The sequence below is a fragment of the Eschrichtius robustus genome, chromosome X (assembly GCF_028021215.1).
Source record: "Eschrichtius robustus isolate mEscRob2 chromosome X, mEscRob2.pri, whole genome shotgun sequence".
NCBI lineage: Eukaryota > Metazoa > Chordata > Mammalia > Artiodactyla > Eschrichtiidae > Eschrichtius > Eschrichtius robustus.
This window is the reverse complement of record NC_090845.1, coordinates 99,256,652-99,272,116: the sequence shown is the minus strand read 5'-3', so window position 1 is coordinate 99,272,116 and position 15,465 is coordinate 99,256,652.

Genomic DNA, 15,465 nt, shown 5'->3' with positions numbered 1-15,465 from the left:
ACATAGAATATGATTCCCTCACTGCCCCCCCCCCACTAGACAGGAGAGTGAAACTCCTATTGTTTTCACCATCTTTTATAGCCACATTCTTCATTTTTTGTTCCTGTTATTATTATTACTATTATTTGCCTTTTTATACCTACAAACGCTAAGTCCATTTCAAAACCAACTGAAGGGGTGTTTGCCCCTAATCAGCAGAGGTGCAGTCGGGTGCTTAACCCTTTGGCTTTGCTTTTCTTACCCTTGCTTCCTTGAAGCTCCAGGTGCCACTTTGCTACTGTCGCTGCCGCAACAGATTCCTGACCTTCCTCAGGATCTCACACCATTTCCCCACAGGGCTGAGGGCTGTGCTCAGCAGTCCCCACCAGCTATCAGATAAGGCAAACTACCTTGCCTATCTTTGTTGCCCTTCAGTGCTCCACGCTGCCCATTCTGGTTCAATGAACAGCATCAAAGGGAAACTGAATAGACTCCAAAGAATTGTCAGCTTGTGGTTTCTAGGTATAAGTGGACTTCGTGTTGTTTTTGCTTTTAAATACTACAACTTCTCCTTATCATGGGGGCTGTTGAATTTTTTGTTTCTTAAAGATTTGTGAGTTTCCTAATGTATGCCAATGAATATTTACCCCATAGTATATGTCATATCTAATAAGTTAGTGAATTCCTTTCCTGTGTTTGTGTATTTCAGTTAGCTTACTACATTTTAAAATTTGATAGCATCGAGATTAGTATTTAGGATGTGTACTGTTTTTTAAAAACTTCTACTGTACTCTAATCAACAGTCACTACATCTCATACATTGGCAAGAAAAAATAGTTAGCTGGTATATTTATAGGGTCCTATCTACTGTTGATAGTTTTAATCATCACTGCTATCAAAAGCATTTCTAAGATAAAAGCCTGGATTTGAAAATATTTTTTTAACAGAAAAATGACATCTTGTTGAGGTGTCAGAATCTGAAAATAGCACCTTCATTTTAATTAATTGCTTTCTGATAAAACAACAACAACAACAAAAACAATTTTAGGTCTAGATAACTTGATTCAAGTTGCAGTTTTAATGTTCAGTGGGGGCAGTGGAATTGCGTGTGTAAACTCATGTTAGATATATAACATAACAACCCTAGTGAATTCATGGAACTATAGACATGATCCAAAGTCTACTGTCTTCAAAGAAAACTGCATTATACATCAAAACAAATTATTTTCCACAGCCTAGGAGCACCTCATCAGAACACACAGGTAAATGTTAAAAAATGAAGCCCATAATGCATATGGTCACCATGTTAGATCCAGTAACCATCAACTGATTACCTGCTAAACAAGGGCAGTTTTTACCAATGTTAGCACAAAGGTATCCCCAACTTACACAATAACACATGACCTGAAATAGCCCGAGGTCTGGGTCCTGGTCATTAAATTGGTGGGTAGCTCAAAAAAGTAAGAAACTTAATTAGTTGTCATCCTGTTCTTGTATTCAATAAATGCCAACAGTAATAGGAAACCATCTAGATTCATGTGTATACTTTCTGGCAAAATTAAGTGAAATGAAGCATTCTCAAACAATGCAAATATGCTTCCAAAATAGTTTTTGACAGTGTAGTTTCTGTTATTTGAATTGATTCCCATTCTAGCCCTAACTTTGGTGACTAACAAAATATTCTACATGAAAAAGACACAAACTGGGGATGATGGGGAAACAAGAGGAGGTGTTGAAGAACAAAGCTCAGATCCAGGAAAAAGTGATCAAGAGAACAAGCTGCATCAAGATCCATTTGGTAAGACATTATCACAGAATAATTCCTTGATCATACCCAAAGTGATCATTTACTCAAATCCAACTTCTCTCCTGCTTCTCTAAGTGGGACTATCATAAGTGGCCCTGACATCAGTAACAGGTTACTTTCCAGAAGGAAGGTTTCTAAAGTTACAGAGTCAACTTTCTCAACTGTCAAATTCACTTTGAATAATAAATAGCACCTGGGCTACATTCCTAACTCATATTGATGGCACCAGAAACCAATACATGGCCCTATTTCATCAAAAAAAAAAAAAGTATGTCTTTCTCACAAATGCATGTACTTGTGATGACCTAGGTTTCATTGTTCCAGCAGTTACTTTATCAATTTGTTGGAAAACAAGGGTAGCCAGAGACAGAGCCATGGTCCAAAATACACTCTTATCTCAGTTATGTTCTAAAGAGAGAATATGTGTAAATCATAATAGCCAATCTCTACTACTGAAAGAAACCAGTGTCATATTTCATGGGCAGTACATTCCTTTTCAGATCTTCTCAGGGTTACTGTCTTTATGACTTGGGCTTAAGATTTCACTAGCTGTGTTGAGGCCTAGCTATGTTGGGCATTGAAGCCAGTTAGCTGTTAAAGCTAATCAGCTATTGTCCTAACTTCCGTGATGGTGACACCAACATTTTTATTAACTCTAACTCTAGTACAAAGTAGGAAGGGAAGGAGATTTGTGTTCACCTCTCAAACCTCTGGATCAGCTACTATCAAGAAAGATATTTCAAATCAAATGTTTAAGTATGTTCTCTGACCCCAGAGAAGGTATAAGCCAACTTGAGAGTAAATTTATAAACATAAGAGCTAAAAGAGAAACTTAGTGAGGATCTACTCAATTCTAACGTCTTATTTTACAAATACAAAAAAAAAAAAAAAAAAGAAAAGAGGTCCAGAGAAGGATAATGACTTGCTCAAGGTCACAGAGCCAGTCAATAAACCCAAATCTTCTAGATTATAGAAACAAGACATTATTAAGCACACATATTATATGTTATACATAGGAGATGTGGAAATGGATTGGCCACTATAGATACCTTTTTGTTCATTTGCCCAAAATGCCACGAACTCCACAAATTTCAGACTGACATATTTATATGTAAAGTTAAAAATGTATTCCAAAGTCAAATACAATTATAAATGGTACAAGAATCATTTATTTTTTGTCTAAGTATCTATACCATGGTTCACCTCCATTACAGGTGAATTTCTTATCATTTCTGGACACCTATTTTATTTGTTTGATTCCATCATAATTACATTAAAGTCTCCCTGATAATTAGGGTAAAAATATTATCGAATACAAAGAAAATGTCTGAATTATATTCAGAAATGGCCATTGTTGAAGTATGTCCTCCACTTCTAGCTTTAAATCCAGTGAAGTACAAAGAAAAAGGAATGATTCAAAATCACCATTTTTGGAAGATGCCAAATTTTATAGGCATAGAAATCTCCAGGTTATACTTCTGTCCACTTACATGGGAATACTGGAAACTTTCTGATTCTTTCTGCCTCTCATAGTAATTTTTCATTCCACTCTGACCTGATTTAGGGCATTTCATCTAAGTCCAAAACATCTAAACATCTGTCTGCAATTTGATTAAAGACACACACACACACACACACACACACACACACACACACACACACAAACCCTACAGCCTCTACGTTTTGAATGACTTAAATAATGAACAAATACTTTTTCAATAAGAACTTTATAGTTATTATGGCAGTGTAAAACCTCCTCTGCAAATTTCACTGGGGACTTCACTGAAAAATATGAGTCGATACCTTAGCCAGATAATATAAATAACCATTTGACGTTCATATTGCCTTGTGGGTAAGACTCAAGTGGTGTTTTAACTAACAGTTTAAGTGGCCCAGGCCTTGGTTTGTTCAACCATCAGGTGAAAAGTACTTGAAGTTAGGCAGACATTCTTTCCTGTTTAAAAGTACACAAGAAAAACTGATCATATTATTTTGGTAATCACATTTTCAAAACAGTGTTAATAGATTGCATGTATAGACATAGCCAACGTAAGTGGATGTAATTGTTTGGATCATTTAAAATAAACTCTTCATACCTACTTATCAGCTCCCTCCATTCCCGAACCCTGTGGCTTTGCCTCAAACCTGTGCGTGTTTTAGATTCTTTGGCTTGCTTTATCTAGATAATTGTTCCAAATATCCACTTTGTTGGTGTAGAACTAGCCATTGGGAACCGAGTACCCCAATTCAGTGTGAGCATTACTTTAGTACAGAGAAATGCTATTTCTACTGTATTTCCAATGACCCTTTCCATCACTTTTTCCAACAGATGTGCGTTTTGGCTTGCACTGTTTTGGGGATGTTTGTAAAAGTGAGAACCTTGTCTGTGCACACACACACATGCAACGAAACTTAATAGCATTTGATTGCTCTGGCTTGGCCTTTCATCCCTTTCGGTAATTACTAAATCATTTTGAAGGGAGGGGGAGCAGGAAGAACTTCAATGGAAAGAAACTTCCTGAGATGTGATGAGGAATTGCTAAAATGAACTGCCAAAGCAGCATCCACTGCAGTACAAGTGTTAATATTGAGAGCTCTCAGGATTTGGGGTTTCTGGTTTGAAGAATAAATAAAGCTTGTAGGTCAGAAGAAAGAACCTACCTGTAAAAATAAAAATATATATTTTTGGTGAATTAAGTAAGTCTGTATACTTCAGATTTACTGCATACTTGAGATATTACTATTCATATGTTGATATGTGGCCTAGGATTTTCATCTATATGCTGCATGGTGGTCCAGAGAAGAAGGTGCTGGTAGGCGGTTTTGAGAGCCTTAAGAAATGGAATGTTTATTAAGAAACAAAGGAGTTGATTGCTGGAATGATACAGGCAGCTGGCTAGGGTAGTATTTTTAAGCTCTAGAGTGGACTTGTCTCTTTTTTTTTTTTTAACATCTACATTGGAGTATAATTGCTTTACAATGTTGTGTTAGTTTCTGCTGTATAACAAAGTGAATCAGCTATATGTATACATGTATCCCCATATCCCCTCCCTCTTGCGTCTCCCTCCCACCCTCCCTATCCCATCCCTCTAGGTGGTCACAAAGCACCAAGCTGCTGCTTCCCACTAGCTATCTATTTTACATTTGGTAGTGTATATATGTCAATACTACTTGTTAGTTTATTGGATCTGAGTTGTGGTCTTCTCCTAAAGATATACCATCAGTGTTTGTGGTACTTGAGAGACATGTACATATTAAGAATTATTAATGTTTAAATATAAAATTAAGTGGAATGCCCTTATGCCAAAAGCTTATCTGATGTGAAAGTTGTGACAGCTCTGTAGAAACTTCCCATTACTACACAAATGAAAGGCAATTTCTATAATAACAAGAAGAGCCTGCAACTTTTGATCATCGTAATCAACCTTCATAAATCCATGACTGTGGCACACATCTGCCCTAACCTCAAACCTCACCCTCAAAAAGAAAAGCCTTCTTTACAACGCCAAATGACTTGATAGAACCACAGAAGACTAAATGAAGAAATAATGGCCTGCAGTGTGAATGCCATTTTCAGCAACGTGCAGAGTATTTTGCCTTTTGACTTTATCTATGAGCAGGTTCCAGAGCAACCTAACGTCCCAGGAGCTGCACTTCAACACATGCACATACACATACTAAGACATCACCCTTGGTGGCAGTGTGCCTTTTATTTTGGCCTATGGTAGCCAACCAGTTGCAAGTACAGTTAAGCTGGGCTTGGCCATTGTGTCTTTTGCCACAATGTTCAATATACCCCACAATACTCATTGCGACCGATTGCCTGCCAACCTAGAAACCCTCTTGACAGTTCTCTGGTCTTATACAACCCTTAAAACTGAGCCTTGGATGACAAGACAAAAAAGAGGCTTTGGATTTTTGTGGGGAGTGCTTGAGGTACTTAGATGGTGTGGTAAAGAGGCAATCGGAAAAGCTTTCAAAGTAAGGACTAGTATGGATAAGCACTTTAAAATGTAGGGCTAAATCACCATACTGTCAAACTTTTTAGATAACCAAATTGAGGTGGCGTTCCCTGATTTTTTTTAAAACATGTAGTTTCTGGATTAAAACAGTAACATCATCATTTCTCCCTCCACAAAATCCAGAAGTGCAACAGTATATGAAGACTAGCCTGAACGAACTGTAAATCATTTTTCAAAGGTTGAGTTATATTTCGGTTGAATTTCAGATCATAGCACATTCTCACCTTGGGATCACTGTATTCCTAAATTCAACACATCAGACTCATAGTAAGGTTACATTTTAAACTGTGCAATATCACTGACTGGCTTTTATAAATATGCACTTATGACCAATTACTGGAAGGGCTGATTTCCCCAAATTTTATCTAAGAAATAAAATGAATTTGCCAAAACTCTACAGAAAAGAGAAATAAAAGGTAAAAGTGGGAGAGGGTAGTATGGAAGAACGCTAGATTCTATACCTGATATCATACTTTAGCCTCAAAAATTTAGAATAAACATATAAAGTGAGATTATAAAATGAGACTGATATTTTCATAAACATGGCAGAATTAATGTGCCCAAATTAATGTTGTTCTTCAAAGCAGTCACCTTAAGCTGCACCCATTTTCGAATGCTGACATTACTCAAATCATTGTGGACTTCTGTTTTTGGGAGGGTGTTCAAAATCCACAATACCACCTCTTAATACTACCCTCAGTGGTAGAAAATCATAATCTTGTCAGATTAAATTCTTAGAAACAGTCAAAACTAATTTTAGATCCATATTTGGTAAAAATCTGGGCAATCAAGCTGAGTTCTACTTTTTCTGGTAAAAAAATATTTTTCAAGTGCTATCACACAATAGGCACCTTGATAGGCACAATTATAAAATACCAAGACAGTTTCTTGTGGGGTTTGTGAAGTGACCTGAAACTGCTCTTCAGAATCTAGTTTTTTCCTTATCAACTTTGAGGAATAATTTGTGTACAACTACCTGCACCCATTTAAAGTGTACAATTCAGTGAGTCTTCACAGTTGTATACACCCCTAGGACCATCACCAAAATCAAGATACAAAAATTTCCATCACCCCCACATGAGGCCTTGTCCCTCTTTCAAGTCTGGAATCTATTATAGCTTCAGACATGCTTGGAACAGTGGCAGTCTTATTGGAATAAGTTTATAGCCCCCCAGGGAGGAAACATTAAAGAACACCATATTTAGATATAGAATCTCCACTGATTTGGGAACAACCATAATGACTTAACCCTTGAAATATTTGTGTTTAAACAGTAAAACACATTCCAACTTCCAATGGCTTATGTTGTAAATAAACTCAGTATTGGCTTCCCAAGGCTTATTTGATCCATAAGAAATCACACTTTATAATACAGAGGCTCTGACAACTAGACTGCTAGCAGGAAGAAAAGGCAGTAAGGAGAAGCCCCGGCCTTCCCAGGAAATTGAGGGGAGGGTTTTGGATTCAGCAGGAGCTCTGGTAACAGAAGTAGGAGGCGACTCTAATGGGAGGATGGCAACAGCCAACTGAATTTTCAGGTCATTTGAAAATCACATGTTCACACTAGGTAGTTCCTGTATAAGATCCGGTCATATTATTTGAAGTACAGATTCATCCATTTTTGGTCACATCTTACAGGACTTCCTTTTACAACATATATTAAGCAATCAGTTTAAATAACCAAAGCAATGTAGCCTGTAGTCCAACAAGCAGAGTGATGACTGTGCTTAGTATACTTGGGCAGGAGAAGCAGTCAGAATTCTTGAGTGTCTAGTAGGATTCATTGGAACCAATGGCACTAAAATGAATGTTGTGGGAGCTCATGAGGAAACCTCTAAACCCAAAGGGTTAACACATTAGTCTGTAGTTTTCTTAATGTTAAAGGCAACCCAATTTGATAAATTAACTTAAAATTTTTTAACTGTTCAAATTACTCTTCTAACATAGTACAAGCAAACCCATATGTTCTCTTATTTCAACTATAAAGACAAAGACCTTCTCAAGGACATCTCAGTTCAGATAGGGATAAACATCCTTCTCAAGTGAAAGCATTTTAATTTATCTGTTTCTTATAACATAGGAATGCATACCAGTGGTAGGATTCAAGAAAGTATCACTATTTAAACTCTGCACAGGATTCAAGATGTCTCAAAAACAGGTTGAAATTGAGGATGAAGAATTTCTACCTATTCAGAACAATGAATGTCGTTTGGAGCCAACATTTCCTAGAAGATAAAGAATACTTTTAGAAAACACAGGCAGTGTTTAATTCACTTTCTTAGCCTAGTTGGAGGCCCCAATCACACATCACCATACAGAAAACGTATGCATTGAACTTAAGGTTAAAATTGTATCTCCCGAGCTTAATCACGAAAAGGGAAAATTCCAAATGTGTTTGTGTAAATGGCATTTGGCTTTGCAGACTACTATTTTAAAAGCTAAAGCCTCCTTGAGTAACTATTACTTTTATTTAAATATTTTCTGTAGGAAGTGCAAAGTTACTGTCATCCTTAAATGTGTTAAAAAGAATCTTGTACAATAAAATGATTTTGTGTGTTTTTAGCTTCAGCATAAACAAAAATAAAGCATTTACTTTTTTCCTCCAAAATGTATGGCTGCTCAGATTTAAGGTGTTTGTTCCTCCCTTTTCCAACATAACCATTTATAGCCATCTATTTGTGAACAACAGTGGATTTTACACTATCATTTAACCAGCAGACACAGTGAAGGGAGACCTCCACAGTCCAATATATTTTGAAAAGTTCATGACTGAGCATAAACATTATTACTATCATTCTTTTATATCTCCCATTAAACAAAGCTGTATTAAATATTTAGAAAATTGAATAAGCATTCATAAAGAACTCTGAGATGATGACATGAAGGGACCAATACAGCTATAAAGCTATGGCGTACAACACTGACAAACCTTACTGGCCTTATCCTGAAAACTTCTGAGTATCCAAAGAATGATACATGTCGTACAGAGCAGTTTCAATCTGTGGGTCAGTGAGAAGACATAAATTGAGGTTAAGCTGGTCATTATTCAGCCAGTATAATCTGAGTACATTTGGGTAATACTTTCTGAAGTTATCAGTTGACATTTCTTTTAAAGTTTTTTCTGTAATCATGGACTTTTCAGCAATTAACTTTCCCCTAATTAATTCACATTCCTGAAGTTTTGTCTTTTATTTTACTAATTAACTTTTAGGCCACCAGAACACTGGTTAGCATACCAGAACAGCTTCACTTTCAGCCAAATAACTCAGTTGCAAGTCCTGGCCTTAATTTTTTTTTATTTTTAAAGTCATGTTTATTTTTTTTTTTTTTACATCTTTATTGGAGTATAATTGCTTTACAAGGGTGTGTTAGTGTTTGCTTTCTAACAAAGTGAATCAGTTATACATATACATATGTTCCCATATCTCTTCCCTCTTGCGTCTCCCTCCCTCCCACCCTCCCTATCCCACCCCTCTAGGTGGTCACAAAGCACCGAGCTGATCTCCCTGTGCTATGCGGCTGCTTCCCACTAGCTATCTATATTTTACGTTTGGTAGTGTATATATGTCCATGCCACTCTCTCACTTCGTCACAGCTTACACTTCCCCCTCCCCATATCCTCAAGTCCATTCTCTAGTAGGTCTCTGTCTTTATTCCTGACTTGCCCCTAGGTTCTTCATGACCATTTTTTTTTCTTAGATTCCATATATATGTTAGCATACGGTATTTGTTTTTCTCTGACTTACTTCACTCTGTATGACAGTCTCTCGGTCCATCCACATCACTACAAATAACTCAGTTTCGTTTCTTTTTATGGCTGAGGAATGAATATTCCATTGTATATATGTGCCATATCTTCTTTATCCATTTATCTGTTGATGGACACTTAGGTTGCTTCCATGTCCTGGCTATTGTAAATAGAGCTGCAATGAACACTGTGGTACATGACTCTTTTTGAATTATGGTTTTCTATGGGTATATGCCCAGTAGTGGGATTGCTGGATCGTATGGTAAATCTATTTTTAGTTTTTTAAGGAACCTCCATACTGTTCTCCATAGTGGCTGTATCAATTTACATTCCCACCAACAGTGCAAGAGGGTTCCCTTTTCTCCACACCCTCTCCAGCATTTATTGTTTGGAGATTTTTTGATGATGGCCATTCTGACTGGTGTGAGGTGATACCTCACTGCAGTTTGGATTTGCATTTCTCTAATGATTAGTGATGTTGAGCATCCTTTCATGTGTTTGTTGGCAATCTGTATATCTTCTTTGGAGAAACGTCTGTTTTAAGTCTTCTGCCCATTTTTGGATTGGGTTATTTGTTTTTTTGATATTGAGGCGCATGAGCTGCTTGTAAATTTTGGAGATTAATCCTTTGTCAGTTGCTTCATTTGCAAATATTTTCTCCCATTCTGAGGGTTGTCTTTTGGTCTTATGTTTTCCTTTGCTGTGCAAAAGCTTTGAAGTTTTATTAGATCCCATTTGTTTATTTCTGTTTTTATTTCCATTTCTCTAGGAGGTGGGTCAAAAAGGATCTTGCTGTGATTTATGTCATAGAGTGTTCTGCCTATGTTTTCCTCTAAGAGTTTGATAGTGTCTGGCCTTACATTTAGGTCTTTAATCCATTTTGAGTTTATTTTTGTGTATGGTGTTAGGGAGTTTTCTAATTTCATACTTTTACATGTAGCTGTCCAGTTTTCCCAGCACCACTTATTGAAGAGGCTTTTTCTCCACTGTATATTCTTGCCTCCTTTATCAAAGATAAGGTGACCATATATGCGTGGGTTCATCTCTGGGCTTTCTATCCTGTTCCATTGATCTGTATTTCTGTTTCTGTGCCAGTACCATACTGTCTTGATTACTGTAGCTTTGTAGTATAGTCTGAAGTCAGGGAGCCTGATTCCTCCAGCTCCATTTCTCGTTCTCAAGATTGCTTTGGTTATTCGGGGTCTTTTGTGTTCCCATACAACTTGTGAAATTTTTTGTTCTAGTTCTGTGAAAAATATGGCCTTTTTTAAAAATAAATTTATTTTTGGCCACGTTGGGTCTTTGCTGCTGCATGCGGGCTTTCTCTAGTTGTGGCGAGCAGGGGTACTCTTTGTTGCAGTGCATGGGCTTCTCATTGTGGTGGCTTCTCTTGTTGCAGAGCACAGGCTCTAGGCACGCAGGCTTCAGTAGTTGTGGCACACGGGCTCAGTAGTTGTAGCTCATGGGCTCTAGAGCGCAGGCTCACTAGTTGTGGCACATGGGCTTAGTTGCTCCGCGGCATGTGGGATCTTCCCGGACCAGGGCTCAAACCCATGTTCCCCACATTGGCAGGCGGATTCTTAACCACTGCACCACCAGGGAAGCCCTGGCCTAATTATTTTAAGTGTGATTGGGTGTATAACATTTATACATTGTTTAGGTAAAACAATTAAAAAAGCAGTAATATATCTGGAAAAGATGTGCAACCAGTATAAGCAAATTCCAACAACTCAATAATAAAAACACAAACAATTTGAACACATTTCAAAAACAAATATATACAACTAGCAAATAAGCACGTGAAAAGGTGTTAAACATAATCATAGGGAAATGCAAATGAAAACCACAATGAGATACCACTTACTACCAAACCCACCAGAATGGCTACGATCAAAAAGACTGATACCACCAAATGCTGACGGGGATGAAAAACAACTGGAATTCTCATATACTGCTGGTGGGAGTATAAAATGGTACAATCACTTTGGAAGAATCGCCTTCATTTCCATACTAAACATATACCTAACCTATGACCCAGTAATTCCAAGAGGAATGAAAACAAATGCTCGTAAGAAGACTTGTACAAAAATGTTCATAGCAGCTTCATGCGTATCTAAAAACTAGAAATGGCTCAGGTATCCATCAACAGGAGAACCGCATTTTTGTACAATGAAATGCTGCTCAGCAATAAAAAGAACTACTGACACGTACAACATGGATGAATCCCAAATACCTATGTTAAAGAAGCCTTACACAAAGGAGCACATACTCTTGATTCATTTATATACAGTTTAAAAAACAAACTATGATAGGAGAAAAATCAGAAGAGAAAGTGTTTGCCTAGGGGACAGGGATCAGGGAAGCAGGGATTGACTGGGAAAAGCATGAGAGAATTTCCTGGAGTGATGAAAATGTTATCTTGATAAAGGCTTGGGTTTCACAGATGTGTGATTTGTCAAAATTCACTGCATCAAACACTTAAGATTTGTGCATTTCATCACATGTAAACTTTACCTCAAAAAGAAAAGAACCTTTAAAAAAGAAACTTTAACAAATACTGAACTCTAGTTAACAATATCCATGCTGAGATGTTTAGGGGTGAAGTGTATTTAAGTCTGCAATTTTCTTTGTAATCATCAAAAAATAGGATTCATAGATGGTTATGTGAAAAGGTAAGTGTAGTAAAATGTTAATTATATGATCTAGGTAGTGGATATACAGATGTACATTGCAGTTATTTCAACTTTCATGTTTAAAATTTTTCATAATAAAATGTTGGAAAAAAATAAGCAGTGAGTAAAAGAAAAGAACTAGGTTAACAAAAGCCAAATCTATACCGTGCTTCAAAACAACTAGGAGGAAGAAAACTTCTTGAGTAGCTGAAGCTCTTTTAGCAGAGCTAAAAGAATGAAAGAAAATTAAAACAAAGTTCAACTGCTGATGCAAGCAAAGCAACTGAATATAAAACAGTTTGTTTTTCTGTGGGACTATACATGTGGCAGAACTTTTATTTCTTTTATTGTGGTAAGAATATTTACCATGAGATTACCCTCAAGAGATTTTTAAGCGTACAATATTGTTATCTACAGGCACAAAGTTGTAGAACAGATCTCTGGAACTTATCTTGCATAACTGAAATTTATCAAGATTAAAAATTGTTACCCTGATCTGGTTAATACACCAGCAAGGAAATAAAAGCTTTTTTAAGTCAAGAACTTTAATACCCTACTACTATTAGGGTAGAATTCTTTTTCTACAATTCTGCAAATGATTTGAAAAAGCTGTATTATATAAGTTTAGAAAAAGCCGTAAGATCTGCAAGAAAAGCTGTGCTAGTTGATTAGGTGAAGGGACTGATCACCTATATAACACCAATACATCAATAACTATTATTAATATTTGGCTAAAATAGATCTTAACATTTTATTCATTGACTGGCCTGAATTCATAAGAATTGATTCAGTTTAATCTCAATATTGTAGAATTACTCTCCACCCCTCTCATAAAAGGTTTAGCCAGTGGCAGGAGCCACCTACCAGACAAAAAAAAAAAAAAAAAAAAAAGCTCTTCAACACTAAAGGATTCCTGGTTTCCAAGCTCCCCTCTGGCAGCCATAAGGAGAAAAGTGAACTCAAAAGTGGTGGTGGTGATTATTAGAAAACAATGAAGCAGTTAAACCTGAAGTGGTTCACTCACCTCAATTAGTTTCAACTATAAATAAATCTCACGGTTTAATATAGTTTAGTTTTACATGTAGCTAGTGAATATTCTTGAGAATTATAGGACTTTAAGAATCAGTTGCCTATACTATAGGCTTCCCCCAACCCCCAGATATCTTAACAAGGGTACCTATGAACCTTATGTGACAGTGTCTCTAAGATCTTGTTTCTTTTCAGGATTCAAGGCAAAATGTTTAAAAACCTGAACTTTTACTAACTTTATAAACATTACCTCTCCAGATGGCCAGTTACCAAGGTAGTTTTTCTTCAACTATTATGAAAGATTTCAAACACAAAAGTAGAGGGAATAGCACAATGAACTCAATCTTCAACAGTTATTATTCAACAGTTACAAACACGCAGCTTATCTTCATCTATAAACCCCACCCCCAGATTATTTTGAGATGATACCCAGATTTATCATTCTAAAGCAGTTTTAGTCACTCAGTAGGTAGTTACCTAAACTCAGGTCCATCCTTTCCTGAAGCTCCATCTTTCCACATACAGGCACCCCACACATCCCTGAAACTGCCTTTGATGACTGAGGCAGGAGAGAAGACAAGCGTTCTAAATCAAGTTGCTCCAACTGAAATTTAACATCCTAGCTAAGATGGGGGAAACAAGAGGTTGCCTTTTGCTGTATTAGTTCTCCTGAATTCTTTTTATTATAAATGGAAATATAAATGGCCTCAAAGAGGTTTCACATAAAATGGACAAAATTTGACCCAGATTTAGAAAAATCTAGATTAAGTTCATGCCCTACCCTTCTCCAATGGACTATTTCATTATTCATGGAGATTTATGTCTGAATTAAGTTCTGAATGTATGGTGTTCGCATACAAAAAATCACGATTTGTTTATACTTTTACTTCCGAAGCTAATTAAAAGGTTATTATGCCTTGATTATAGGCTCTAAGGAAATGAAAGATGTTTTAAATTCACAAGTCTTGAATTTCAACAGTAAAACAGATTCAATATTTTCATCTGCTCTTAATCAAGGCAGAAAACCACAATTAGTTTTGAGAAAAAATATACACAGCATAAAAATGAATTCTAATTGTTTTTCCTCACTATGGAAATGATCCAGCTTTCTACCTTTGGTGTAAACCAGATTTATCTCAGGAAGGCGGTGAAAGTAAAGGGTCCAGAACAAACCACAGTGCCTTTATATCCTCCTTCCCCCAACAATTCTCAATGGTTGAAAGTTGGGTGTAACAACAGAGAAGAAGACAGGATGTCTTTTGTAATATCAACAGCAACTACAGAGGTTATATGTAAAAAGTCTACCACTATGCTTATACTATAGGTTGATTAAACATGTTGAGTCTTAGGATTTTTGTTTTTTTTTTTTTATTACCAGAAAGACCACTTTGTTTTTAACCCAGAAGCTGCCTTCTGCAGACTTCTGCTGCAGTACAGGTTACCTTCACCCTCCCAACTCACAAAACAATAGGAGGGTCAGGGCCCACTCCTTGATTATTTCTTAGAGAAGTCTGACTGTAAAGCACAAACAAGTGGACTATACTTGTATGATTTAAACAGACCATTCATACCATTGATTTCAACACTGGTAACAACAATTAGGTTGATCTTGGGTTTTTAAGTTAATAACAAGCATCTCATTAAACTGCATTAAATTAGTAATGGAAATCAAGGCAAGGCAGCAACCTACAAGTTTAAAAAATAAACAAATCAGCTGGAAGCCTAAGGCAAATGTACTTATCTCAAAACCGCACAATTTCCAGACCCACATTCTCAAGATAGACTACAACCTTCTAAAACATTGCTTAGAAGCTAATTAGTGAACCACTGACAGTTGAAGATATAGGACAATCACTTGCTGTGAGTTATGTACATTTCAGAAATGCTGGCATATTTGAAAAATGTTGGAGAGGGGTTGTTCCATGTTTCAAGCTTGACTAAAATAAACCTTTAAACATAAAACAACCTGTAGGCTGCACAAATTGAGAACCCAAGAGGTTAGCAGAGAAAAAGCTGCAACATTAATACAGACGTTGTTAGAAAGATCAGTGCACTGTTGCCCATCTTTCTTTATTAAAGTTGTCAGATGCCAACTTGTAGAGCAAGGACTTGGAAAGATCCAGGATGCAAAACCGAAACACTACCAGTTCCATGTCCATTACGAAGCAGAAGCCTTAACTAGTACACTGACTGATTTGAAACTCACTG